At 50.7% G+C, this 25,308-nt stretch overlaps 1 protein-coding gene and 1 long non-coding RNA gene across 5 annotated transcripts in view; one reads left to right on the top strand and one right to left on the bottom strand.

The window, feature by feature from the left end:
- The window catches only part of SYNDIG1 (synapse differentiation inducing 1), a 118,134-nt gene extending 117,662 nt beyond the window's left edge, over positions 1 to 472 (bottom strand). For all 3 annotated transcript variants that reach the window (XM_067707401.1, XM_067707404.1, XM_067707400.1), the window contains exon 1: positions 87 to 472. The gene's annotated coding sequence lies outside the window, so the exon portion shown is untranslated. The remainder of the gene's footprint in view (positions 1 to 86) is intronic.
- Positions 473 to 608: 136 nt separating this feature from the next.
- LOC137207487 (uncharacterized) lies at positions 609 to 19,948 on the top strand. 2 transcript variants are annotated; one of them, XR_010935116.1, is made up of 7 exons: positions 609 to 2,285; positions 3,488 to 3,618; positions 9,573 to 9,655; positions 10,648 to 11,404; positions 11,953 to 12,068; positions 12,748 to 12,934; positions 14,981 to 19,948. It is a non-coding gene; the product is annotated as an uncharacterized lncRNA (long non-coding RNA). The 2 variants fall into 2 exon arrangements; XR_010935115.1 differs by lacking the exon at positions 609 to 2,285 and having other exon boundaries at positions 2,346 to 3,618.
- The last annotated feature ends 5,360 nt before the right edge of the window (positions 19,949 to 25,308 follow it).

The following is a 25,308-nucleotide window of genomic DNA, read 5'->3' as shown; positions in this document are numbered from 1 at the left end:
CAGCCTCTCTGCCGCCTGCCCGCGGCCCCCGCCCCGCTCCCGCCGGCCCCTCTGCTGCCCGCTCTGCCGTGGCGGTCGGTACTCACCTCCCGGACAAGGTGACCCGCTAGTGCGCCCGGTGGCGGCCCGCGCGTCTCCGGAGGCAGCAAGCGCGCGGGGCGCGGGGTTTGCGGCGCCCGCCTCTGCTCCCGCCTCTCTCCCACGCCGCCCGGCTTTTTCCCTTCCGTCCTGCCGCTCGGCCCTGCGCTCGCCGCCCGCGCCCCCGGCTGCCCCGCGCGTACTGGAGCGCCGGGCGCGGGGCAGCGGCGGCGGCCCGGGCTGCTGGAGCGAGCTAGCGGCGGCGGCGGGGCGGAGCCCGGCCCTCCGGCCACCGGGAGAGGAGGGTGAGAGGAGACTCCCGCGGCGCGCACCCGGCCGGCGGGTGGGCGAGGGGCGCCCGGGGCGCGCCGCTCGGCTCGGCTCCCGAGCCTGGAGACACGCGTGCCGGAGGCGGCGGCCACGGGCTCTAGGGATGGCAGGAAGGAGGAGGAGGAGGGAACGGCTCCGCGCGAAGGCGCCGCCAACTTTGCCCCAGGCCGCCGGGCCCCGCGGGGGATCGCGTCTGGCAGGTGGCCCGGGCCCGGTGTCTGGGAATGTGGGTGACAGAGGCTGGGGGAAGGGGGCATCCACTGGGGACTAGGAGGGCGGATTTGTCGCCTGGTTCGGAGAAGAGATGGCTCCCCTCGGTCCTAAAGGCCTCTCCAGGCTCTGGTTCGTTCTTTCTGAGGTTCCTAAGGACCCACTTTACAGGCCTGAATCTCCTCGGGTCCTGACCTGCCAATCAACCCCGTGAAACCAGGCGCGGGGCCCAGACTCCAGGACCTCGACCCAGTGTCAAACTGGTCTGATGTGCGTGCAGGGCTGGCCCTGGGCAGTGGGAATTGAGAGGAAAACTAGGTTGTCGGGAGAAGGGGGCTGGGCATAAGCCTGGTGAGGAGAGTGGGCAGTGGGGAGGGAGCGAGGGAGGGCACCTCCCAAGATAGTCTGCATTTCCAGCGTTGAGGGAGGCGGGGGAAGTGGTGTTTGCAGTTCGGATTTCAGAGAGAAAGAAGTGAGGAGGAAAGACGTGCCAGAAGGGAGTCAAAAGTGATTTAGGAAAAGTATCTGTGAGCCCACTTGTGTCACAGGCACAGAAGCGCCCGGTGCCCCAGCCCGGCTGGCACTGGCTGCACCCTGGTGTTCCTTGTCTGTTATGCCCCAGGAAACCCTCCTTGGTGCAGAGACCTCTCCCTGCCTGGTCACCGACCCCTTGGCCCTGAGAAGGCACCTCTTCCTCTGCCAGGGCTCCTGGGGTGGAGTTTCCAAAGGGCTGGGGTTGGAGGTGGGACCAGAACACCAGGTCCCTCCCCGTGTTGCCTTTGTGGGACTGGCCTCCTGTGGGTCCTCAGCAGCCCAGAGAGAAAACTCAAGTCCCAGTGCACCTGTAAGGGGGCAGGTGGGTGGAGGTGCAGGTCAGTGGAAGCGGCACCATCTGTGCTCTGTCTTTATCCACCTGAATGCCATCCCCCCTCCATCTCTGTCGCGTGGCAAAGCACAGCCAGGCTTCTGGCTCCAGATCCCAGAGCTGCAAGGCTGTGGTCTGGAACGCTCAGAAAAGGCCACGGTCCACTCCTCCCGGCTTGAAGAACTTCTCAGATGGGAGGAAGATGCCATCTTATCCTAGTAAACTTGCCACTGTCCCTGGATCCCTTCCGGATCAGAACATCACATTCTCTCATCTGAACCACTGAGCTGAGCAGATGTCATTGGACTCATTTGAGGTGGAGAATCCTTACTCCTGTTTATCAGATGAAGAAGCTGATGCTTTTTGAAAAATATCATCTGGGGTTTTCGCAGCCACCAGAGCTCGGGGGCGGCCTGACCTGGGTCCTCACCTCTCAGAGCACTTGTGTATCTAGACTTTGGGTTCGCTTCGGGGCCAGTTTTGTTTTCTTGGTGAGAGGACACCAGCCTGGGGCGCAGCTGGCCCTGCCTGTGCCTCCAGGGCATGGTTTGCAGTTTCACTTGGACTTTTCATGACATACCAGGCGGGCCCTCATGAGAGCAGCGTAACACGTGACCCCTGACTGGCACTGGCTACCCGTGCACTGCTCCCTCCGAAAGTGAGGGTTGCAGAGTGAAAGGAAGGGGATGCCTTCACCGTGGCCTCCCGTGTGGAGTTCTGTGGGCTGCCTCTCTGTCGTGTCCTTGGTACTTTGGAACGTTCCAGGCTGCTGCTTTGGAACTTAGTACCCCGGCTCTTCCAGGTGAAGTGTGGAGCGTGGGTACACGCGGGGGGGGGGGAGGGTACATTTCCTGACATTTTCTAAGGCTTTGTTTTCATAGCACACCTCGCTCAATCTAGCATTTAAACATTCCCATGGCCTTCTATTGTGGAATGAATATGGTGGGCCCCTTAAGTCACTGTGTTTTATTCTCATACAGCTCTTGGGCACATCCCAGGTACTGAACAAATAGTGATTGACTGCATTAGATGGGGGGAAGGGGTACAATTAAATGTCTTTGAGGAAAGAGGGTAATTTGGAGGAAAAGGGAAAAGTCCATGATGTGGAAGGTCATTTAATATTATTATTATTAATTTCTCCCATGCCACTCGCATAGCTTCAAGGTCTCCAGAAGTATGTTATCTTTTCTAGACCCTGACCCTGAACATGCACACACAACTTTTAGTGTTTCCACAATCCCAGTGGGTGTTACCGATCGTTGCATAAGAAACTCTCCAGGGCCAGGAATCTCAGATGAAGAGAGGGGCGTCCCCTGCTCCTGGCAGATGTGGCAGTTCAGGGAAGGCACCCACGGCTCCTGGTGGGCACCTGGCTGGTCTGGGATGGTAGGTAGCTGCACGTATAGGGTGGTTTCTCTTGAGTCTGGATCCCTGGTTGTTGCTTGCAAGGTTATCATCAGTGTCGTGCTGTGACGCCACACTGAAATAGGAAAGCAAACAAGGGGCGGTCGCGTACTGAGCAGAGGGAGACAGGGGAAGTCGCCGAATCTCCTGGGTATCGGGTAACCTTCTCGACAAGGCTTATCTCTTAGGAGAGATTACAGAGGAGCTAAGAGAGGTCTCTGGGGCCAATTCCTGCGCTGTGAACTGTCGCTCAGTCACCAGCCAGCCGTCAGGCTTCTGGACAGCTTTCGGGAGAAGCTGTTAGTTCCCAGAGGCAGGTGCCCAGATGAGAGGAAGCGCGGACTGGAGGTCTTCAGGCAGGAGGCGTTCCTCAACACGTTGTGAACTGAAAGGTTCCAGACACCAGGCAGAGCTTATGAAGTACCTTGCCGTGCCCTGCGTGGTGCCGGCAGCTCAGTAAGGCTCCTTCTAAACCAGATTTAGGTCAAACGTGTGAATGCTCAGCCTCGTTACGCGTTGATTGTAATACTAACAGTGGTGAGGGTGTCCCCAATTTTAAGGCAATGTCATTCATCCAGTTTTTTCTTGTCTCCTCCCCAGATCTGTTATTAAATCGTCTTGATTGATGACATCCAGGAATTGAAAAGCTGCAATGTCTTATCACAGGAGAATCCTGTGGACTTAGAAGGACAGAAAGATGACCACTCAGGTGTTCAGTGTAGACATGATAGGTGAGGCTCTAAGAAAACTGTGAATTGGTATCAGAAATAAAAGGAGAGAGATTCAAAACCTACACAAAATGTTGAGGCAATGTTGAAGTGAGAGTTTAGAACAGGAAAAGATACACCAGCACACCAGAACGTCAGAGCTGGAGGAGTTCTCGGTGCTCTCCTGACGGCCCTCTGATTCTCAGGTGGCTTGAGTGGGGAGTGAAGCCCAGGTCTGGGCTACAGACTTTGCAGTCTGGCTCTGCGTTTGTCACACCACTTTGGAATGAATCAAGGAGAGCAGTAAGTTAACAAATTGTAAGCCACCCCTGTGGTGCCGTGGGTCAGTTACCCACCGCTGCAGACAAGCCAGCCCGAACATTGCGGCTGAAAACGGCAGCCCTCTATTGGCTCACGGCCCTGAGGGTGGCGACGAGGGCTGAGCCGCTGGGTGGTGTCACCTGTGCTCCCTTGGGCATCCGTGGTCAGCTGCCCACCAAAGCCCGCCTCATGTGTCTGGGGCGGTTGGCTGCGGACTGGGGGGGGATGGGCCGCTGCTCCCCCAGGGCTGGCCCGGGGCTCCTCACAGAGCTGGTGGTGCCCAGCGCTGTGGGCCCAGTGCACACGGTTTTCCAAGCCCACGTCACATGGCTGAGGTCTCCTTTACCAAAGCTGTCGCATGGCCCAAGTTCAGGAGGTGGGAGACAGCCTGCGGCTTTTGATGGGTGGGGCCATGAGGTCCCGGCTTTTGATGGGTGGGGCCATGAGGTCCCGCTGGAGACGGGATGCATGGAGGTGGGAGGCGTTTGGAGCTGTTTTTGCAATCAGCTGCTGCTGAGAGTAAGACTTGTTCTCAATGCACACGACTTCCCTGAATCTGGACCTGAGCTCAGTGGGGAGGCAGGAGTGACCCCAGGAGATGAAGAGGTTGAGTGTTCGGCCCGGTGGTCTCGCAGCCAGTGAGTGAGGAAGGGGCTCAGATCTGGCTTGTCTTCAGCTCGGCGAGCAGCCATCCTTCTCGGAGGGTGTGCGTCAGGGGCAAGCTGAAGGCTTACCACGGCGAGGGGCTCAGCGAGCCTGGGAGTAGGTGTCTGCCACTCCCGTGGCCCGTCCTCACACAGGGAGCCTGGTTTCCTCCTGTCTAATGAGCATGGTTATAGTATCTGCTGCCTGGCCGTGTACAGATAAAGACGTGCTCCACGCGCGCAGTGTGTTTCCTGAGCAGGGATGGCGGGTTATTGTTTTAAAGACAGTTGGCAAGACTGCGGGGCTGCTGGGGACTTTTTGCAGGGGAGTTGAGGGGCATGGCACAAAGCATGCTGGTGCTAAAAGGCCTTCAGATGCCACACGAGAGGGGAGATGGACGTTATCGTTCATCCAAGTGCTTCTTGTTTCAAGGGGGCCGAGGCTGGGTGAGGCCAAGTCTGTTGTCAGATCCTCCAGGCCCTTCTGTCTGGTTCCCTCTGCCCCAACTCCCATGGGCCTTGCTGCTTAGGACCCACCCCTGCCTATTTCTTGGCTTCTCATCCTGGAACAACCTTCACCTCTCTCATCAGAGCGTGAACACGTGGGCTCGTGCTCCACCCTGCCCCAGACTTTAAAGTCAGAGTCCGGAGAGACGGCTCAGCGAGTGTAGGACCACGGGACACACGTGGGACACATACAGGACACACGGGACACACTTGCGACAGTGAAGCGGGCAGGTGTGGTGATGCTGTCCCGCTGGGATCGATCCTACATCTTTCCCAGGAAACAGCCCCCACACACCAGGAAGTCAGGGACCAACGAGGAAAGAGATCAAGTGCAAGGGGCCCCCTGTTCTCCATGCTATCGTGAACCCTTTCCGCTGGGGGTCTCCCACCCTCACCCATTCCCTCTCCTGATTTTGACAATTTATTTCTTCTTTCTGGACCTGAACACAGGTTTGGCCTCACGTTCTCCTGGATACGTGATGTCAGGTGACCACACAGACTGTCACACCAGAGCCTCCAGCACCGGCCCCTCTGTTGCCAGCAGGGCTGGTCCTCTGTTCTCCCCCTGACCTGCCTCGGCAGGTGACTAATTTCCATGACCCATATCTATTATCAGGACAGAGGACAGTGTCAGAATAATCAGTGTCTTTAAGAAATTGTATTTTAGCTGGAAGCAGGAAAATACGTTTATTTCCAGGACTGTTGGAGAGAAAAATAATTAGGAAAAGCTTAGCTTTACAAAACCTTGCTTTCAGGATGGACTGTGAAGCCAGAATGTGCACCATGTGTTCAGAAACACTAGCCTCAAAAAATGGAGTCATAAATCCACTTTGATCCATGCACCAAAGTGGACAGTGCACCTCCTTCGCTCAAACGAAAGAAGACCGTGTTTTTCTTGTTGAACAAAAGAACTGTGTGTACCGGTGTGGCTCTAACATGATGAGAAACTGAGAGGTTGGGGTCCATGAAAACATTGCTGGTGCAACACTAAGCGTTCAAACACCACCATTAACTATTAGCATCATTTCTGGCATTTCCCCAAAAGCCTACAAACTCATTTTTGGCTCAAGAAAATATACTTTTTGCAGCATGCACTTTTTTTCTGCAAAAAAAGAGAGAATTCTATGGCAAAAATAACCACTTCTGTAATTTTGCAGGATGTGGAACTGGAGGGAAAACCCCACGAAATTAAGCAACTTCATTTTTATGATTCCCAGTTTATCACTCACATTTCAAGAAAAGGATGCCTTTGAATAAAGGAATTCCCTCGGGCAAGTGCCGGAACCTGCCCTCTGTGCCCGGCTGTGCTCCCTGGGCGACTGTCATGCACATCAGCAGCTGGTCCTGCCCGGGGTGACTTAGGTATGGTTTGCTGGATGTCAGGACACCAGGGGACAGGATGATCTCCTCCTACAGCAGGCGCCAAGTGTGGCCACAGCAATAACCCACTTTGGGGCTGACAGCACAAGGAGAGAGTCCTCTCTGGACCAGGTGCCATGACCCACTGGTTCAGGGCAGCATCTCAAGTTCCCGTGGCTTTTCCTGTGCTCTGGATCAGGCGTGCATCTCCACCTGCCCCTGGCCCAGCCCACGCAGGCTGCACTGCGTCTGCCCACAGGCAGGCCCGTCTCCAACATCCCCACTCCCGGGACAGCACCTTGGGGGCCCATCCTCCCTTCAGCCTGGTGGTGGGAGCGGTGCCGGCCGGTCTACAGCTCCTTCTCTCCCCTCCCCGGGCTCTGCATTGTGTGGGGCGCAGGTGAGCCTCAGCACTGCGCACATGCAGGAGCGGGCCTACTGTCCACGGCGGGAGAAGGCGCTGGGCTGCACTGGGTACTGGGCAGGTCTCTGGACTCCAGGGCTGCGCACTCAGGCCGGTTCCTTCACAGGCATCACAGCCCGTGTGCAGAGACGCGGTTCCTGGGCTGTCGTGTGTGAGGGAAGATGAGGGGGCCTGGCTCTGAACCACACCCCCAGGCCCGGTTTTGCCCCGATTCATTTAGCTTTTCACCTTCCTGGCAACTCATCCACTACTTACCTCCCTTTGCCTTGGTCTTTGGCCTTGAGCCACGTTCCGGTTTCAGACCTCAGCCTTTCCCACCTGCAGGTCTGGGGCCAGACCCCGACCGGCCTGCCCGCAAAGCCCTCTCAGCTGGGAGCATGGCCTTATTCCTAAAAGTGGGGATGGGCAGCCCTTGGAGCTCCCCATGGCCTTGAGGATCCCAAGGTCACATTTGCCAAGTGGCAGAACGGATGCTTGCATCCGGGTCTCCCGAGTCTGGGTTTTCTCCAGACCATGGCCTGCACCTGGGCTCGCTGACCTTGGAGGACTCTGTCTGAGGGGAAGAGATCAGAGCAGGGAGAGGAATGAAGGGCCTTGAAGGCTTTGCTCATAGAGCGGAAATGTGAGATGGGAGGCGAGGGCAGGCACAAAACCTGCTCGTGCTCCAGATTCAGGAAGCAGCGACTCCGTCCTCTCTCGGCTTTTGTGTCTGTAAAGTGGGGCTGCTTGTCCCCAGGTTGTGTCTCACACCCCGGGGCATTGGAAGACGGATGGGCCCGAGTCCCACACAGCCCTGATGTGATGCAAGGTGCCGCGTGAATGACTGGAAGAAATAGAAACAGTGGAGCTGATACCCAGGAGGCTTCAGGTGTCCCCTAATGCCACTGTGTTGACTCAACATGAATTCTGCTCAAGCGAACGAATGTTGAAATTCCTCTGAGCAGCAGCGAGTGCCACCTTCCCTGGGCACAGGTCTGTGCTTCTCATTTATTTTTTTATTTTTTATTTTTTACTTTTCGGTACGCGGGCCTCTCACTGTTGTGGCCTCTCCCGTTGCGGAGCACAGGCTCCGGACGCGCAGGCTCAGCGGCCATGGCTCACGGGCCCAGCAGCTCCGCGGCATATGGGATCTTCCCGGACCGGGGCACGAACCCGCGTCCCCTGCATCGGCAGGCGGACTCTCAACCACTGCGCCACCAGGGAAGCCCTGTGCTTCTCATTTAAAGTCATCCTAGTGGACCCTCCGTGGCTTGCTCTTGGCTCTGACAGTGTCTGTGCCGCTGACCGCACACGGCAGGGCCTGGCGCCACTGCCACTGTTCCCACAGAGGGGACGGGGGCTAAGTGATGCGCTGAGGGCCCTCCACTGAGACAGCTGTGACAAGTTTCCAAAGCCAGCAACTGTACTTTCTTCAGCGGACTCAGGCCACAGGGGCTGCTTGCCCTGCAAACTCAGAGAGCTGGACGTGCCTGAGAGTGGTGTCCTGCCTGGAGGCCGGTGAGGACAGAACAAGGCCTGAAAGTCCAGCTCCCCTGCTTCCATGCCGGACAAAGTCAGAGGTGTCGCCCGCCCTCCAGAGCCTTGGGGGTCCAGCTGAGGCTCCCCTCTGTAGGACCCCCTGAGATCCTGCCTCCCTTCCCGTCCCTTGTCCAGCTTCCTTCCTGACCCCCAACTAGGACTTGTTCTGTAATCAGCCACTTGCCTGTGGGTCCCCATCTCGGGGCCGATTCAGGGAGACCCTGCCCGAGACGCTGGGTTTCAGGATTTGCTCACGTTCCCGATAGTTTCTCTGGCAAACCTTCCCTGAGTGACCTCCAGTGCTCTGTCCCCCAGCTCCTGGGCTTGATTTCTCACTTGAACTAGAGTTTCTACCAGTTTTAACTTTCCGAGACTCTGCAACCAAGATCATGAAAGGAGGCTGCTATGAGGGGTGTATGTGCACGTGCCTGTGTGTGCCTGTGTGTGCCTGTGTATGTGTGTGTGTGCCTATGTGTGTGTGTGTGTGTGTGTGTGCCTGTGTGTGTGTGTGTGTCTGCATGTCTGTGTGCACACGTGTGTCTGTGAAAGAGAAAGAAAGACAAACCCTGGGCAAGCACTTAATCTCTCCAGGCCTCAGGTCTAATCTGTAAAATGGGGTTGGTGACAGGGTCTCTTCACTGTGTTGGGAGGATTAAATGCCATATCATGTAACATGTTTGGCATGGGACCTCCCAGTGGCATCCAACACACTTTAACCCTCTGTCCTTCATACCTGTCCTGCCTAGGTCATAGCCCTGAGGGCACCCGTGACTGGGAGGAGCGCCCTCCCGCTGCCTGGGGCTAGGAGCAGGTGGAGAGACCCACCCATCAGGGGACACCGTCTGACGTTTTGCAAAGGGTCACCGGGAGCGGGAGATGCAGGGCCCCTTCCAGGCCCCCAACTCAGGGGCTGTGGGCTGAGCGCAGGCACCAGGCACTGGCCTGAGAAGGGTGGGGGCGGGAGGACTCTGCTTTGCACGAATGAGAAGACTGTCATTCCTGGAGTCGGGGAGGGAATGTCAGAAACTTACGACCAGTGCCTGCTCACCGGGTGCCTGAATATAAGAGAGAAAAGGACAAGACACTTAGGGAAATTAGAAGCCATTTAGAAAATGAATCCCCAGGGGATCTGTTGAATTTCAATTGGCCGGGACAACTGCTCTTTTCTACTACATTTTCCTGTCTCTTTCTTCATCCCCCGCCAGGCCATCCTCCTGCAGGGCTAGCTGAGTCCTCAGCCTTGACCAGCAGGAGCTCCTGAGCGGCCACGGAACCGTGACTGGAGGAGGTGGGTCTGAATCCACAGAACTGTCCCTCCTCCAGGTCAACGGGCAGAGGGTGGACGCGGTTCCCTCACGCACACAGTGGTTCAGGGCGTCTCCTTAGATGCCGCACAGGATACAGAGATGGTTCCAACACAGCCTTTGCCTGGCGAGGGCTCATAATCTAGGAGGCTGGGGGCGGGGAGACAGATCAAAGAATGTGCAAAGCAAAGAAAGGCGTGCTGTGAAGGAACAGCCAAGCAAGAGGACTGGGGGCCGAGACAGGGATGCTGTCTGATGCTCCTCCCACCGGTGGGGTGGCCCCAGGCCCAGCCAGCGCTTTCAGACCCCTGCGGCCAGACGATGGTCTCCCCACAAGAGTTATTTTATTAAACGTTTGGTCTAAAATAATTGAAAACTAAGGCTGCAGACATTATGTTTTAGTTTATTCCCAGGTAGCTTTGTGATCAATGTCAATATTTTCATGATATAAAAGTTTTTCCCAGAAAGAAGATTCTATTTTATTACATCACAAATATGCAGAGTAAGGGACTGAATCAAGACTTGATTTGGGGCCCAGACTCAGTGAGAAGGTTAGTTAGCTGTCGTTGTGGCTGCATTTGGAGAAAGCATTTACTAAAAATCTTCCTAGTCAGCCTCGGAGCTGTGGCATCACAGCTGAGCTTTCTGGTGGCAGCACAGGCGATGCCTACAGGTGATGCCCACGTGTGATGCCCAGAGGTGATGCCCACCACCGCCTCAGGTTCACCTCTGCTTCTTCTGCTCCCTTGGCGAAGCACTATTCTGAACAGTCAGTGTGGATTCTCCTAGCCCACCACCTTCTGCATATTTAACAAAATCAACATACTTTTATGATTGTCTCTAATCAGTTTCCTGATTTTAATTTCTAATTAGATGCACCACCAACATGTTGCATTATTTAGAACAAGTCATTTGATTCACCAATACATTCATATTCTTTTTTTTTTCTTTTTTGCGGTACGCGGGCCTCTTACAGGTGCGGCCTCTACCGTTGCGGAGCACAGGCTCCGGACGCGCAGGCCCAGCAGCCATGGCTCACGGGCCCAGCCGCTCCGTGGCATGTGGGATCCTCCCGGACCGGGGCACGAACCCATGTCCCCTGCATCAGCAGGCGGACTCTCAACCACTGCGCCACCAGGGAAGCCCCATCTTCTTAATATGTCTCACTTGTTGCAAAAATATCTGATTAATTCATTAAACTGTGCTTAATAGATTGAGTTATATTATAGATCATGCAATGGTTTAACATTAAAATAAAAATTAGTAGCTAACCCAGGGGGGCAAGGACGCTGCTTCCGCCTGATCCCTTCTTTCATCGTGAGCATACGGATTGTCATCGACCCCTTCCTAAGCAGACACACTTCCTTCTGCATGGATTCAAGCTTGCCTTCCTTCTGATGAATACTGAGCACGGAAACCAACAGGATTTCCTGTCCCCGTGTTACATGGTGCTGGGACCAAGTACACAAACCAGCAGACAAAACGATAGCCAGGTTGCCTGCTCCTGGGGCCCTGGTCCTGGAAGATGAGCCGCAGCAGAGACTCTGCTTTTGGGACTCCTTCGAGACCCTCCCTTTGCTGCACCCACCAATGCAAGGCTACTTCGTCATACACTCTGCCCAATTCCAACAATTCTTCACTTTTCAAGACTTGCCAAGAATCTCTGCACTCAGGCCCCATCACCAATGAGCACTGTCTGCTGACTTTGCTCTCTGAGCACCGATGCCAGCCAGGTAGGTGCCCCTTCCCGCGGTGGGTCTCTGTCTACGTTCTTAACTGTGGGTTCCGGGTGGGGGTGGGGCAGGGGGTGAACAGAGCACGGGCTCTATGGAAACCAGGGCATCTCCTGAGAGCCGCTGGGGCTCGCCCTATATAACAGCAATTATTCCCTCCTAGACCTGCCCTTGGAAAGTGGGTTACGTGTTGGACATTTTTCAAGATAAATCTGAGCGGGGCTGGCAGAGGATCTGGAACGGCAGGCAGAGCAGAGGTGGCCGAGAGGGTTGAGGAGCAGGGGCGTCGAGGAGGGGCAGTGGGTGGGGGGACGGCGCCGCGAGTGGTGTGGATATGTGTGAGTGTTAGCGCGAGTGTGCAAGCAGCGGGGGGGACGGCCGGGGGGGCGGGAGGGTCTTAGTCCTTGTGCCGCAGGTTCGTTCCTCACTCTGCTGAGTCCACTGTCTCCACTGACACCTGGCCCAACGCAAATGTATACTTAGACACAAACACACATTCTGGGTGGAAGGACAGAAATGCACGGCTGATTTTCTGTACAAACTTTCAGGATTCAAAATGGCCTTGAAAAGCCAGAAGTTGGCCCCAAATTGAGAAGAATACATTTAGCAGGATGGCCCTGGTTGCCACAGTTTGAAAGGGACACTGAGAAGTGAGACCAGACAGGTGAGGGTTGTCAAGACGGGCAGGATGAGTACGTGTGCGCTCTGGGGAAGGAGTGTGACTGGGTCGGCGAGGGTTGTCCAGACGGGCAGGGTGTGTACGTGTGCGCTCTGGGGAAGGGGTGTGACTGGGTCGGCGAGGGTTGTCAAGACGGGCAGGATGTGTACGTGTGCGCTCTGGGGAAGGGGTGTGACTGGGTCGGCGAGGGTTGTCAAGACGAGCAGGGTGTGTACGTGTGCGCTCTGGGGAAGGGGTGTGACTGGGTCGGCGAGGGTTGTCAAGACGGGCAGGATGTGTACGTGTGCGCTCGGGGGAAGGGGTGTTCAGCCCAAGTAGGAGCTGACAGAGAGCAGGACAGCGGGTCCACACGACACGTCTGTGTGTCTCCAGCAAGGTCAGAAGTGCCCCGAGTGAGGGGAGAACTGCTCCTGAGGGAGGGGCTGCCCCAGCACCTCTGGTCTGGAAGTGCCCTGGGCAAGGCAGAGAGAGGGCCTTGTCTGCTGCTTCCCTTCCAGGCAGAGGATTTACTTCACCCGAACACAGGGAGAAAGCCAGAATTCTGGAAAGGGAACCTGTGAAAGCACCCTCAGCCACAGGCAGTAGGGGACTTTGGTTCAAATCCAAGCTGTGTGACTCTGGACAAGTCGCTTAACCTCTCTGTGCCTCCATTTCTTCATCCTAGGATGTGGCTATGATTTCCAGTACTTTTACCCGGGAAGATCGGCCAGTCAGCGGACACAGTTGGTGACTGAGAGAAGGAAAACCTCGGTGACAGCAAGCCTGTGAAGAGTCCAGATGGGGTCTCTGCTCCCCGCCTGGCACAATAGTAAACAAGCGAAAGGGGTAGTCAGACTTTCTCCTCTCCGCAGGTAAGGCTTCCTTGCTGGGCTTGAAGCCTGTCCGACGACCCTGATTCACACTGCTGGTTGGAAGACCCAGTCTTCTGATTTCTGGACCATTTTGACAAATACCCTCAAAGGGCAGGTGGATAGCATCTCAGTGTTTTGTGGGTCAAAGCTGACCCAGAGAACGTGGCTGAGTTGAGGACTCATATTTTTGCCCAGTGAAGGGAACTGATCTGGCCAGTTAGAGAGAGCTGGTAGTAGCCCTGGTCCTCAGCTCCCTTTTAGGAGAAATAACTAACCCCCTCTTCCCTTCCAAAATGAAGCTTATAGATGGTATAACTCACATGCATACATTGTTTCAATAATTCAAATTTCAAATCAATTTAATGCCCTAATCATAGTATGAAGGAGAGGTAACAGGTGTTAAATTGTGATGATCACATGCATATTTCAATACGTAAATTCTTGGGCCTGAACACACTGTAGGGAAATAAAGACCCGAGAGGTGATAGGCTCCGGAATGAAAACCAGCCTCTGAGAAAAGTAATGAGGCCAGAATGGTTTGCATTTCCTGGGAGGATAAGGGACTCACCTTCCCTGAGGTGAGGACCACAAGCTGGGAGGACACAGGCGTCCAGCACGGAGGAAGTGAGGCTATGTGGCCCCGTGGACGTGCTGGTCTGTGCACACGTGCAGGGTCAGTGGAAGCCCCCTCGTCATGGTTGTTGAGACCCAGGATGGGCGCGAGAGTGACATGCGCCAAGGGCATGGATTTCTTATCTGAAAACCCCACATGTCTGGACATTTATTCAGCCTCCAGTAGTTAAAGGGAACTTGGATGCCATATCCTTTGACAGGTGATGAAAAAGAAAATGTAGGTAACCTTTCTGGTAGACCCCGAGGAAATAACTGGCCCCCAAAGAAAGAAATATATTTAGTATCTTATTCTCACAACCTAGATTTTCTTGCTGTGGTTGAGTGCATGTGTATACACACACACACACACACACACACACACACACGTCTTATGGCAATTATATAAAATGTTTTTTAAAACTACTCCTTGGTGAAATCAGGTGAGATCCCTGCATTTCCTGTCTCTGTCAACGTGACAGCACCTGCTTCTAGGGCTGCTAAAGGGTCCTCCGTCTCCTCCCTACAGGGTGGCTGCCAAGGTCAGGAGGTTCTATGCAGAGTCATAGCCTGCAGGAGAGGGGGAGGGGGAGGGGGAGGAGGAAGGGAGGAGCGGGCTGTGTTCTTATAACAAACATTTTCTATTTCTAATGTAAAAACTGTGCCTATCCATTCAAAATTTCTCTAGAAACATGGAAAATTATAAGAAAATAAAATTCACTTAAAATTCCAATACAGTTAAGTCCCCTACATATGAACGAGTTCCATTCCGAGAGTGCATCCTTAAGTCCAATTTGTTCGTAAGTCCAACAAAGTTAGCCTAGGTACGCAACTAACACGATGGGCTGTATAGCACTGTACTGTGATAGGTTTATAATACTTTTCACACAAAAAATACATAAAAACAAACAAGAAATAAAGAAAACATTTTTAATCTTACAGTACAGTACCTTGAAAAGTACAGTAGTACAATACAACAGCTGGCTTACAGGCGCTGGCATCGAGTGAACAGGCAAGAAGAGTTACTGACTGGAGGAGGGAGAGGAGGTGGGAGATGGTAGAGCTGAAGGATCGTCAGCAATAGGAGATGAGGGCAAGCTGCAATTTCACCCACGCCTGACGTTAATGGCACAGGTTCTGCTTCCTTGCTGGATTCAATTCTACCTACCGTCTTGAAAAAAAGATCCAGTGATGTCTGGGTAGTAGCCCTTTTTACCTCATCATAGATGACATGGTAGCACTGGATTGAATTCTGAATGGCTGTTGAAACTTCGTGTACCATTCTATGTTTGGGCCCTGTGCCTCAAAAACTAACAGTGCCTCCTCAGATAAAGAAAATCCCATTGCCATTTCCTGCGTCGTGAATCTCTTTGGTTCTTCAGTTACTTCTTCCTCTTGTCTCTCTTTGTCCTTTCTCTGGGCCTCCAATTCCATCAGGTCTTCATTAGTAAGCTCGTCATGTTGCACAGCAAGGAGTTCAATGAAGTCGTCCTCTTGCAGATCTAGCTCCAGCTTCTCGCTGAGGGTCACTACGTTGCTGAAGACCTCTTTGGACCCCTCATCCACCTTCTCAAATTCATGAAAATCATGAACAAACTGCGGGCAAAGTTTCTTCCAAACTCCATTCATGGTGACGGCCATACCCTCACACCAAGCAAAGTCAATGTTTTTATGGCCTTGTAGATGTTATAGTCCTTCCAAAATTGTCTCGTTGTTCCTGATTCGTTACTCACCTTTACTGCCTGGCAAAAAGTGTGATGTAAATAATATTTCTTGAAAATCACTGTAACTCCCTGGCCCATAGGTTGGATGAGCGATGTAATATTCAGTGGCAGATGCACTACTTTGACGTTGGGATGAAAGTCGTCCATGAATGGGAGGTGGCCTGGATCATTGTTGAGCAGCAAAAGAATGTTGAATGGGGTGTCCTTCTCCAAGAAATATTTCTCTCTCTCTGGAATAAAGTGGTGGAAAAACCAGTCCTGGAAAATGGCCCGTGTAACTCAGGCTTTGGGGTTACTCTTCCACACAACAGGAAGAGAGTCCTTGGTTATGTTTTTAAGGGCTCTCGGGTTCTCTGAATGATAAACTAAGACAGGCTTCAGCTTCCTATCACCAGAAGCACTGCCACCAAACAACAGAGTTAGCCTATCCTTTGCTGCTTTAGATCCTCGCATCAGCTTTTCCTCCTTACTCATGTAACTTCGGTCTGGCATCCTCTTCCAGTACAGTCCTGTCTCATCCACGTTAAAAACCTGCTCGGGTAAATACATGCCTTCATCAATAATTTCTCGAAACATTTCAGGAAATTCCCAGGCAGCTACTGGTCTGCACTCGCTACCTCGCCCCTTACTTTTAGGTTGTGAAGGTTGGCTCTAGCCTTGAACCAATGAAACCAGCCATGGCTGGCATTAAAAGACGTGCCCTCTGATTCTTCACCAAGTTTCTCCTTCAGGTCGTCTTAAGGGCTTTTAGCTTTCTCTTGCATCACCATTAAGCTGAGCGGGACTCGACACTGATGCTGATCCTGCATCCGCACACTGAGGAGTGTCTCCATCTCCTCCGTCACTTTTCCACGCTTCTTTGATATTATTGCCTACATCATCTGCATAGCAGACTTCACATGTTCTATGATCTTGTCCTTGTTCTTTAGAATTGTAACGATGGTTGAACAAGTCATGTTATAAGATCGAGCGACGTCTACCATGGAGCCTCCAGATGCCGAAACTGCCGTTATTAAATGCTGATCCATCCCACTCTTGTACCTCCTTGCCGAGTGTTTTCTAAGGGCACTGTGTGCATATGTATTTTATCCCACCACTTTTTTTTTTTTTGCGGTACGCGGGCCTCTCACTGTTGTGGCCTCTCCCGTTGTGGAGCACAGCCTCTGGACGCACAGACTCAGGGGCCATGGCTCACGGGCCCAGCTGCTCCACAGCATGTGGGGTCTTCCCGGACCAGGGCACGAACCCGTGTCCCCCGCATCAGCAGGTGGACTCTCAACCACTGCGCCACCAGGGAAGCCCCCCACTACTTTTTTATTCAACATTTGAACCAAAGCATTTTTTCATGATGTATAGTAAGAATAATAATTCTTATTATTAAAGAATAATTTGCCTGAAATTCCTACAGAGTTTGTTTGGTTTCGCACACCATGAGGTGCTGATTCCAAATCTCTTCTCTTTGGAGTTGAGGCCACTGATTTGGAACAAGCTTAAGGGGAGGCTTAGGCCTTCCATGTGGATGCACAGCTCCCCTGTTTTGTCAGTCAAGGCTTCCAATCTTCTGAGATGGGATGTAAAGCCACACCTTGAAAAATCACTGTCCTAGATTATTCAATTAGCCATTTTTCTGTTTATTTTTGATCTTCAAAACTCTCCTTTATTTTGAATAATCAGTATTTAATGATTTGTTGGTGAAGTGATGCCAGCAGCATACAGTAACACAGATGCTCTTTAGCCATCCCAGTTTGGACAGGAAGCAGGCAGGACAGAACTTATCAGGAAGTGTTGCCCACATACAGGAAGAAACACTGTTTGGGAAGCCAATTCCTGGAGAAAAAAATTCTGAGCCTGACCACATTTGGAATGAAATTAAGGTAAAAACTAGAGTCTTGCTGTATTCCGTGATCCAAAAGAAACTACATCTGCCTGAGAGCAGAAGCCTCTGCTTTTCCAGGGGCAACTGTATCACAAGAGCTGCAGAAGCAAAACTCCATCTTGCACATGTCGGGCAGGTGAGCGTGATATGAGGAACTGCATGCTGAGGGGAAGTGGGGCCCCGGGCCTCAAGGTTTCCTTTCATGAGCCGATGTCACCTCTGCAAGACAGGACTTCCTGGCTCTGAAATTTGCTCCGGCTCTGAAGACTGCACAAGCCTGTTGCTACCTGAAAAATCTTGCAGCAGGACTTTGGCCAAAAGTAATAAAGCCTCACTTACAGAAGAGACGGATGCTCAGAGGGAAGGGGAAACATCTGTCCACTGCAATTACGAGGAGATGCTGGGCTTGGTGAGGAGGGGACAGAGCACTGCGGCTTCCAGCTGAGGCCCCGTCGTTGGGAGAGGAGTCCCGTCATCCCAGGGGACAGAGAGGAAAAGCCAGAGCTGGGGCACAAAGCACAACCAAGAGCTCCCATCCCTGAGCACCCGGACGGACCATCACGTTGTCTGCACTTCTGGAAAACCACCATTGAATGTGCTCCTTACCAATAATTGCACGTGGATGACACAGGGGAGTGGAGGGCAAGGACCCACCCAGAGGAGGGTTAGCGAGCTCGTAGCCCAGGATGTGTGTCTACCTGCACAGCGATGTCAAGTCACAGGCCAGCCTCCCAGCAGACATGGACCAACCTCTTCTCATTTGCTCAGAGGGGCATCTGTACCTCCCTAAACCCAGATGGTCATCCAAATTCAAATACCTCTCTAAATAGGTAAATCCTTGTCTAAATAGACAAGTACCTGTCTCAATCCTGACACCCATTTCCAGCATCCTTGACAGCCAGGAGGGATCAGGTGACCTGGTTCTGACCAATGAGAGGTAAGGTGAAGGGCTGCTGCAGAATTTCTGGGGAAGGAGACTTCTTGCTGCCACTTCCCTCATCCCACCCCAGCCCTATTTCCTGCTTTGGATGTGGGTGTCCAGAGCTGACCGTGAGGCACAAAGGTATTTGGGTGACAATCCAAAGCCCCGAGGATGGCAGAGCAGAAGGATGAAAAGAACTGGGACCACTGATGATGAAACTGAGCAGAACCCTGGGGCCCTCCCAGGCCCCAAAGCCCCTCCAGGTCCCCAGTTTCTTGTTTGCAAGAGAAAGGTTTCAGCCTCCTTGACCTTTCCTGAGTTCCAAAGGGCAGATTCAAACAGTGACTAGTTAAGGGAGTGAGAGAATACAGAAAGAAAGAGTAGTGCAGTATGGGGCCTGGTCCTGTTTCCTCCTCCAGGTGCATACATACATAACAGTTTGATACATCTCTCTGAGTTCATCTACAGGAGCCGATCAGAGGATGGTCACACACCCTGCAGCCCTCCCACCAAATTTTGCCTAGAAAAACTTTTGCCCCAGAACCATCAGGGAGTTTGTACTTTTTGAGCACGAGCTGCCCGTTCTCCTTGTATGGCCCTACAATAACCCTTTCTCTGCTCCAGACTCTGACATTTTGGTTTGTTTGGCCTCACTGTGTGTCAGGCTCATGAACTTGGGTTTGATAACAGTGAGACCACAGAACCCCTGGACACGCGGACAGCCCTGACCCCTGGGTGTCCTGGGTTGTGAGACGAATCAGCTCCATATCCTTAAATCACTTTGAGTTCTGTGCTCTGTTCCTTGCAGCCAAGCATATGCTACTTGACAAGATGTGCTTTAGCTAGAGCTGCCTTTTTGAGACTATATTGAAAGAGTTGACAGTCTTCTTTCAATAAAGGATGCAGGAAATGTAACACATAAGGAAATTCAGCTCGTTATTGTATAGACAAGCTCTAAGAAAATGACTTAGACAAAGTGAAAAGTATAATTACCAACAAAATTATGAAGAAGGCCCTTATTCATAAGTGGACACTTCTCACTAGTAACAATATTTTCATACACATGCCATCATTTTGTGATACTCATGTTAAGAAAGACAGGGAGACGGCAAAAACATCGGCTAGTCCAGGGACTTTTGCTTAGAGCCAGAAGTGCATATTTTTGGCTTGCGTTTGTGGGCCAAACATTTTTTTGAAACTTTAAATTTATTTTCTTTTATGAGTAGGTAATATATGACTCACAATCAAAAAATGCAAAGGGATATTCAGGTAAAAATCTCTCTCCACGTTCCCCAACCAGCCAATTCTCCTCCCTGGAAGCAAACAGCAACACTAATTTCTCTTAGATCTTTCCAGACACAGGGACAGATTTTAAGAAGTGGTGGGCCAGCCCATCGATGGAAGAATGGATAAAGAAGATGTGATATATATATATATACAATGGAATATTACTCAGCCATAAAAAAGAATGAAATAATGCCATTTGCAGTGACATGGATGGACCTGGATATTGTCATATTGAGTGAAGTAAGTCAGACAGAGAAAGACACATATCATATGATATCGCTTATATGTGGAGTCTAAAAATATGGTACAAATGAGCCTATTTACACTACAGAAATGGAGTCACAGATGTAGAAAACAAACTTATGGTTACCAAGGGGGAAAGGTGGGGATAAACTGGGAGATTGGGATTGACATATACACACCACTATGTATAAAACAGATAATAAGAACCTACTGTATAGCGCAGGGAACTCTACTCAATACTCTGTAATGACATATATGGGAATAGAATCTAAAAAAGAGTGGATGTATGTATATGTGTAACTGAGTCACTTTGCTGTACTGCAGAAACTAACACAGCATTGTAAATCAACTATACTCCAATAAAAATTAATTAAAAAAAGAAGTGGTGGGCCAGACGTTCTCTGATGTGAGCTCTCATCTCTGCCCTTGTAGTTCAAAAATAGCCACAGACAACATCTAACAAGGGGATCTGCTGTGTTCCGATGAAATATCTACAGAAACAGGTGGCAGGTGGGGTTTGGCCCATGGCTGACTCCGGAGATAGACTCCAGGATAGAAAAGGCAAGAGGCCTTTGTCTAGTATTCTGCACCATCGATTTTTCACATATATTTACCTACTTTAGTCCTCACAGCACTTCTGTAAAATAGACAGCCAGTTAAGAATAAAATACATCGTCCAGTGCTGCCAGCTTAGCGAACGACAGAGCCACGGTTCAAACCCAAAGCTTGAAGCTTCACACCATGTTTATACTCATTTCGGAGAATTCCTGTTCCCCACCCTTGGAAGTGACAGAATGCTGCAGACACCTTCATGATTTATTGTAAGAGGGACTCTGCTGTCTGCCCTTCCCACACACCTGCTGACACATTGCTTTGCCTGAGGAGGAAGGAGAACCTGCAGGCAGGTGAGGGATCCCTAGGCTGGCACCTGCCAAAGCACCTGCCATCTGCCCTGAGTGTGTTTAAAGGCTGTGGTGGAGGCCGCCTCCCTCAGTCCCCACACAGCGGACGGATGGCCCATGGAAGGAGGCCGAGGTGCACGCACACAACATAGTATCTAACGGTGAAGCATCATTTATTCAGCCATAACGGCATCCGTGAATGTCTGCCTTATTCCCAATTCCCTCCTTCTTAGTATAAGCCAAGCTGCAGTGACAGCTTTCTTCTCCTTCAGGAGCAGCTAGGGCCCCGTCACTCTCCCAAATGCCACACCAAATTCACACTGCCAGGAGGAGTCCGATTTCTCCCTCTTTTGGGTGTGGGGAGGGTAGAGCCCGGGCTCTCATGTTCTACTTTGAGTCCTTTTATTAGACTCAGACACGGTGCCCTGGGCAGAGAATCTCACAAGAAATGTCTCTAATTAATAAACTTCAAGTTGTATTTTCTCCCACCTATGAAGTCCCTTCAAAGCTCCCTCAAGAAGGGAAAAGGGAAAAAGCAAAATGTTACCACCAGCGGCTGGGAGAACCCACTAGCCACAAGGCAAGGGCAGGAGGGGCAGCAAGAATCAAAGCAGGTCTCCCCTCCGTTGTGGTCCGGGGTCTGTCCAGGGGGCGGTTTACACAGCTTTACAGAAATGGCAGAATTAAGCCACCGGCATCTGACTACTTATCACCTCTGGGATTTTAGCTCTTTCAGACTCAGCTCAGTTGCCCTGACCCTTGTGTGTGTGCCTGTGCATGTGTGCCAGTGCATGTGTGTGTGTGTGTGTGTGTGTGTGTGCGTGGACATGCATGTGTGTGCACACGTGTGTTTGGGTTGACTCAACCATAGCGTAAGCTGGATACAAAAATGTTTTACTTTATTTTATTTCATTTTCATATATTTCAAATATTTACACACCATGATAGAAAAAAGAAAAATCTTTACATAATGTTCAATCAATAACTGCTATCAATATTTGAAAGTTTTGTCAATCTGATAGATTATCATCATTAGTTTCATTACGATTTCCTCCTTTTCTATACATTTACTAGCCACATGAATTGCTTATTCTGAGAATTACCTAGTCTCATATTATATAATTATTTCCCCATCCAGTTACTATTATTTTTCTTGAATATTGTAGTGTCTTTTTTTTCTACAATAAAGAAGCTATTCCTTTGCCAATTACATGTGCTAGAAATCACTTTGCCAATTATATACGCCAGGCTGCTTTTGTTAATTGTGTTTTATTTTGTCCATGAGCACATTTTAACTTTTTTGAAGTCAAATTTATCCATCTTTGTTTTTTCTTGCTTCTGGACTTTCTGTGTTGCTAAGAGGGTTTTCCTGCACCTCAAGGGTATACACACATTCTACTGAAGCTGCTTCCATTCTCTCCTGGCCCCGCCCACACACATCTCACTGACCTGTGTGTTTGTAACTCTCAAACCAGATGTTGTATTTGGCTCATTAATCAATCCAAAATTTATTTTTATATGTAGAATGGTAGAAGTCTTACTTTTTCAAAGTTGTATTAGTTTACTGTTGCTGCTGTGATAAGTTACCAAAGACTTTGTGGCTTACATCACCAGAGTTACTGTGTTCCAACTCTGTAGACCAGAAGTCCAATGAGGCTCATGGACAAAGACCAGGATGTGGGTGGGCCCTTTCCCTCCTGGAGGCTTGGGGAGGATAGGCTCTCACATTTTCAGTCCCTGGAGGTGCCCATGTTCCTCCATCTCAGGACCTTTCCTCCGTCTTCAAAGCAGCACTGCCTCATCCTCGACCCTCGACACCAGCCAGGACAGCTCAGCTTTCAAAGGCTCTTGGGATTGGTTTGGGCCCCCCATGTGGTCCGGGGTCAGCTCCCCATTTCAAGGTCCATGAACTTAAGTCTGTGAAGTTTCTTCTGCCATGGTAAGTCTAGGGGGTAGGTTGGGGGCTTTGGGGGTTATTATTCTGTTTACCACAAAATGGAGTGGATTTGCCAAAATTCAACGTATTGAAGGATCCATCTTTTCCCCACTGTTGCACATCCTGCGTGTATCACATACGGATCTCTTCCTGGATTATCTGTTCTCTCCGGCTCATCTGTTTGCTTAGCCCTGTGTCAACACCACACAGATTTCACTACTCTGACTGCCTAGGCTGCTTTCATATCTGGTAGGGCAAGTATCTCATTAATACTGATATTTTAAAAAATTCTTACTATTCTTTTATATTCTCTTTTCCATATGAATTTTATAGACACCTTGCCCAGGTTCATTAAAAATTACCACAGGATTTTGATAGCGAGTTTTACGTTTACTGATAGATTTAAGCGTACTTCCATTTTTGCAGCACAGGGCATATCGGCATCTCTTTCTCATTTTCACATCCTCCCGTAAACGTAGACCAAGTCATGTGGGTATGGATATTTTTAACCCGCTGTGTATGCATTTCTTAATTGGCTTATTCCTGGGTATTTTATTATGTTTTCACTCTTTCGAATGCCATCTCTTCTTCTCCTGGTCATTGCCGGTGAGCAGCTCGGCTGGCTTTTCTACAGAGTTATTACCAAGTCACCTTCGGTACCCTTACTGGTTCCACTACTCGGTCGGTTGATTCTATCGGAGTTCTTAAGTAGACAAATATTTGGAGTTAGAATTTCAGAAACACAACTTAAGGTTGTTAATCATTTCCTTTTCATTGTTTTGCCCTAAGCCTTTTCCACAGTCAAGAAAAAAGGCAGAGTTAAATAATTTCTTTAAGAGAATGTGCATTCACCTCACTCTCAATTTATTCAGGAGAAAAACAGAATGAAAGCCAGGAAGAGAGGGAGTGTTTTGGCTGGAGTGGGGAGGTGAGTTTGGTGAGTGAGCACAGAGGGGAGTGGACGGAAGGGACACTCCTCTCTCTGTTCAGGGATCCCAGCCCCCTTTGCCACTCCACTATCCCGCTGCCTCCTAATACATCTTTTTCCTCTGGATACTTTTAAGATGTACCTCAGGTCTGATGGTTTTCCTTGTATTCATTCTGATTGGGATTTGCCAAGATTCATTCATCTGTAAATTGAGGTTTTTCTCCATTTGGGGGGAAACTTTTGGTCATTATTTTTTCAAATATTTTTCTACCTCATGCTCATTATTCTCTCCTTCTGGAATTCCAATGACCCAAATGATATTATGGCAAAGATCATAATATATCTTGATCTGTTTATATTTTTTCAAACTTTTTTTTCTCTCTATTCTTCAGACTGCACAATTTCTATTGATCTGTGCTTGAGGTCAACGACCCCTTTCTTTTGCGATCTATAATCTGCTTCTGTAACCCATGGGAATTTATAATTTATATGTTGTAATGATCAGTTCTAGAATTTCCATTTGGTTCTTTTTTGACCATTTCTATTTCTACTGAGATTCTCTGTTCAATCACTACCATTCAACTTTTCCTTTAAATCTTTTGACACATTTATAAGCATTGCTTCAATGCTTTTATTGCTAATTTTTACAGCTTTAGGTGTGTTTCTACTGACTGCTTTTTTTTTTTCTAGATTACAGATCGTGGTTTCCTGCTTTTCTGTATGTCTAGTAATTTTACATTGTATGCTAGGCCATTGTCTTCAGCTCTCTCAGCTGCTGGAGGGGAAGCCAGGCATCCGTTGGGGGGGTTGGCAGCCCTCCAGTCCCTTCTGTGACGTCCCCACTGCTCGTGTTCAGGTGCTGTTTGTTGTTTATAAGGAGCTCTTCCAAGGAAGAAGAGTCAGAGTGCAGCTCCAGGGTCAGAAATGGCCCGGGTCTGCCTGCTACTCCCCTGCCAACGTCCGTCTTCACCTCCACTTGGCATGACGCTCCTGAAAGTGCCTTCCTCTGGCTGCCCCTGGAGAGCGTTCTTGCTTCTCCCTCGAGGAGGTGGGCTTTACTTGGCCAGTGAAGCGCTCTCTGCCATCCCCAACCCAGGAAGCCCAGGATGCTAGGATCAGTGGTCTGGTTGCTGGCAGCGTTATCCGGCTGTGCCTTAAACTCTCAAAAGGACCATCAGGATTGAGGACTGGTCACTTATGCCAGGGGTCCCTCAAGTGGGAGGGAGCAACAGAGGGTTTCCCAAGGACACTGCGGCTGCAGCCTTGGGGTCACCCAGAGCAGTCACTGTCCCTGTGGTCACTCTGATCGAGTGTGGGCTCCATCCGGCTACTGGAATCACTTCCGGAAGATCTGGGGACAATCCGTGATTACTGAAGCCAGGAGAATTGGGTGCAAAACTTGCAGACTTGGCCTGGGAATTCCGGAGAAAGGAAGAGACCCTTCTCTGAATCCTAGGATGGGTGCCTAGTTTAGGAGCCCAAGGAAAAGCAAACAGTGACTCTGTTACCATTCACTTAAATGGAGAGCTCAGAAGTCCATTTCTGTAGCTTGCAAAGCCTACAGTGCAGGCTTCAGATATTTGAGAGGAGGTGTTCTGTTCTGTCTGGTCTGATCCCCGCAGGCAGGCAGCAGGCGTCGTGGTACCAACAGCTGCAGGAAGGCTGAGAAGGTTCACGGGTTCCCACAAGAGCAGAGTCAGAAAAGGGGCTGGTGGGAGCCCAGGGCCCAGCCTCCTGCACACTCTCTGCTTCTGCGGGACCATTTCCAGCCAATCTCCACGCTGTACACTGCAGGGAAGAGGCAGGATGCTTTTTCAATCTAAAATTAAAGATTCCATATTAAAAAAATATATATATATATATGGACTTGACAGGATGTTTTCTAGGATTTCTTCCAGCTCTGACAGCCTATGATTTTATCTGATCAAATGAAATAAAATTCATTAA

This window comes from Pseudorca crassidens, chromosome 15 (genome assembly GCF_039906515.1).
Source record: "Pseudorca crassidens isolate mPseCra1 chromosome 15, mPseCra1.hap1, whole genome shotgun sequence".
NCBI lineage: Eukaryota > Metazoa > Chordata > Mammalia > Artiodactyla > Delphinidae > Pseudorca > Pseudorca crassidens.
This window is presented reverse-complemented; position numbering and strand designations above follow the sequence as displayed.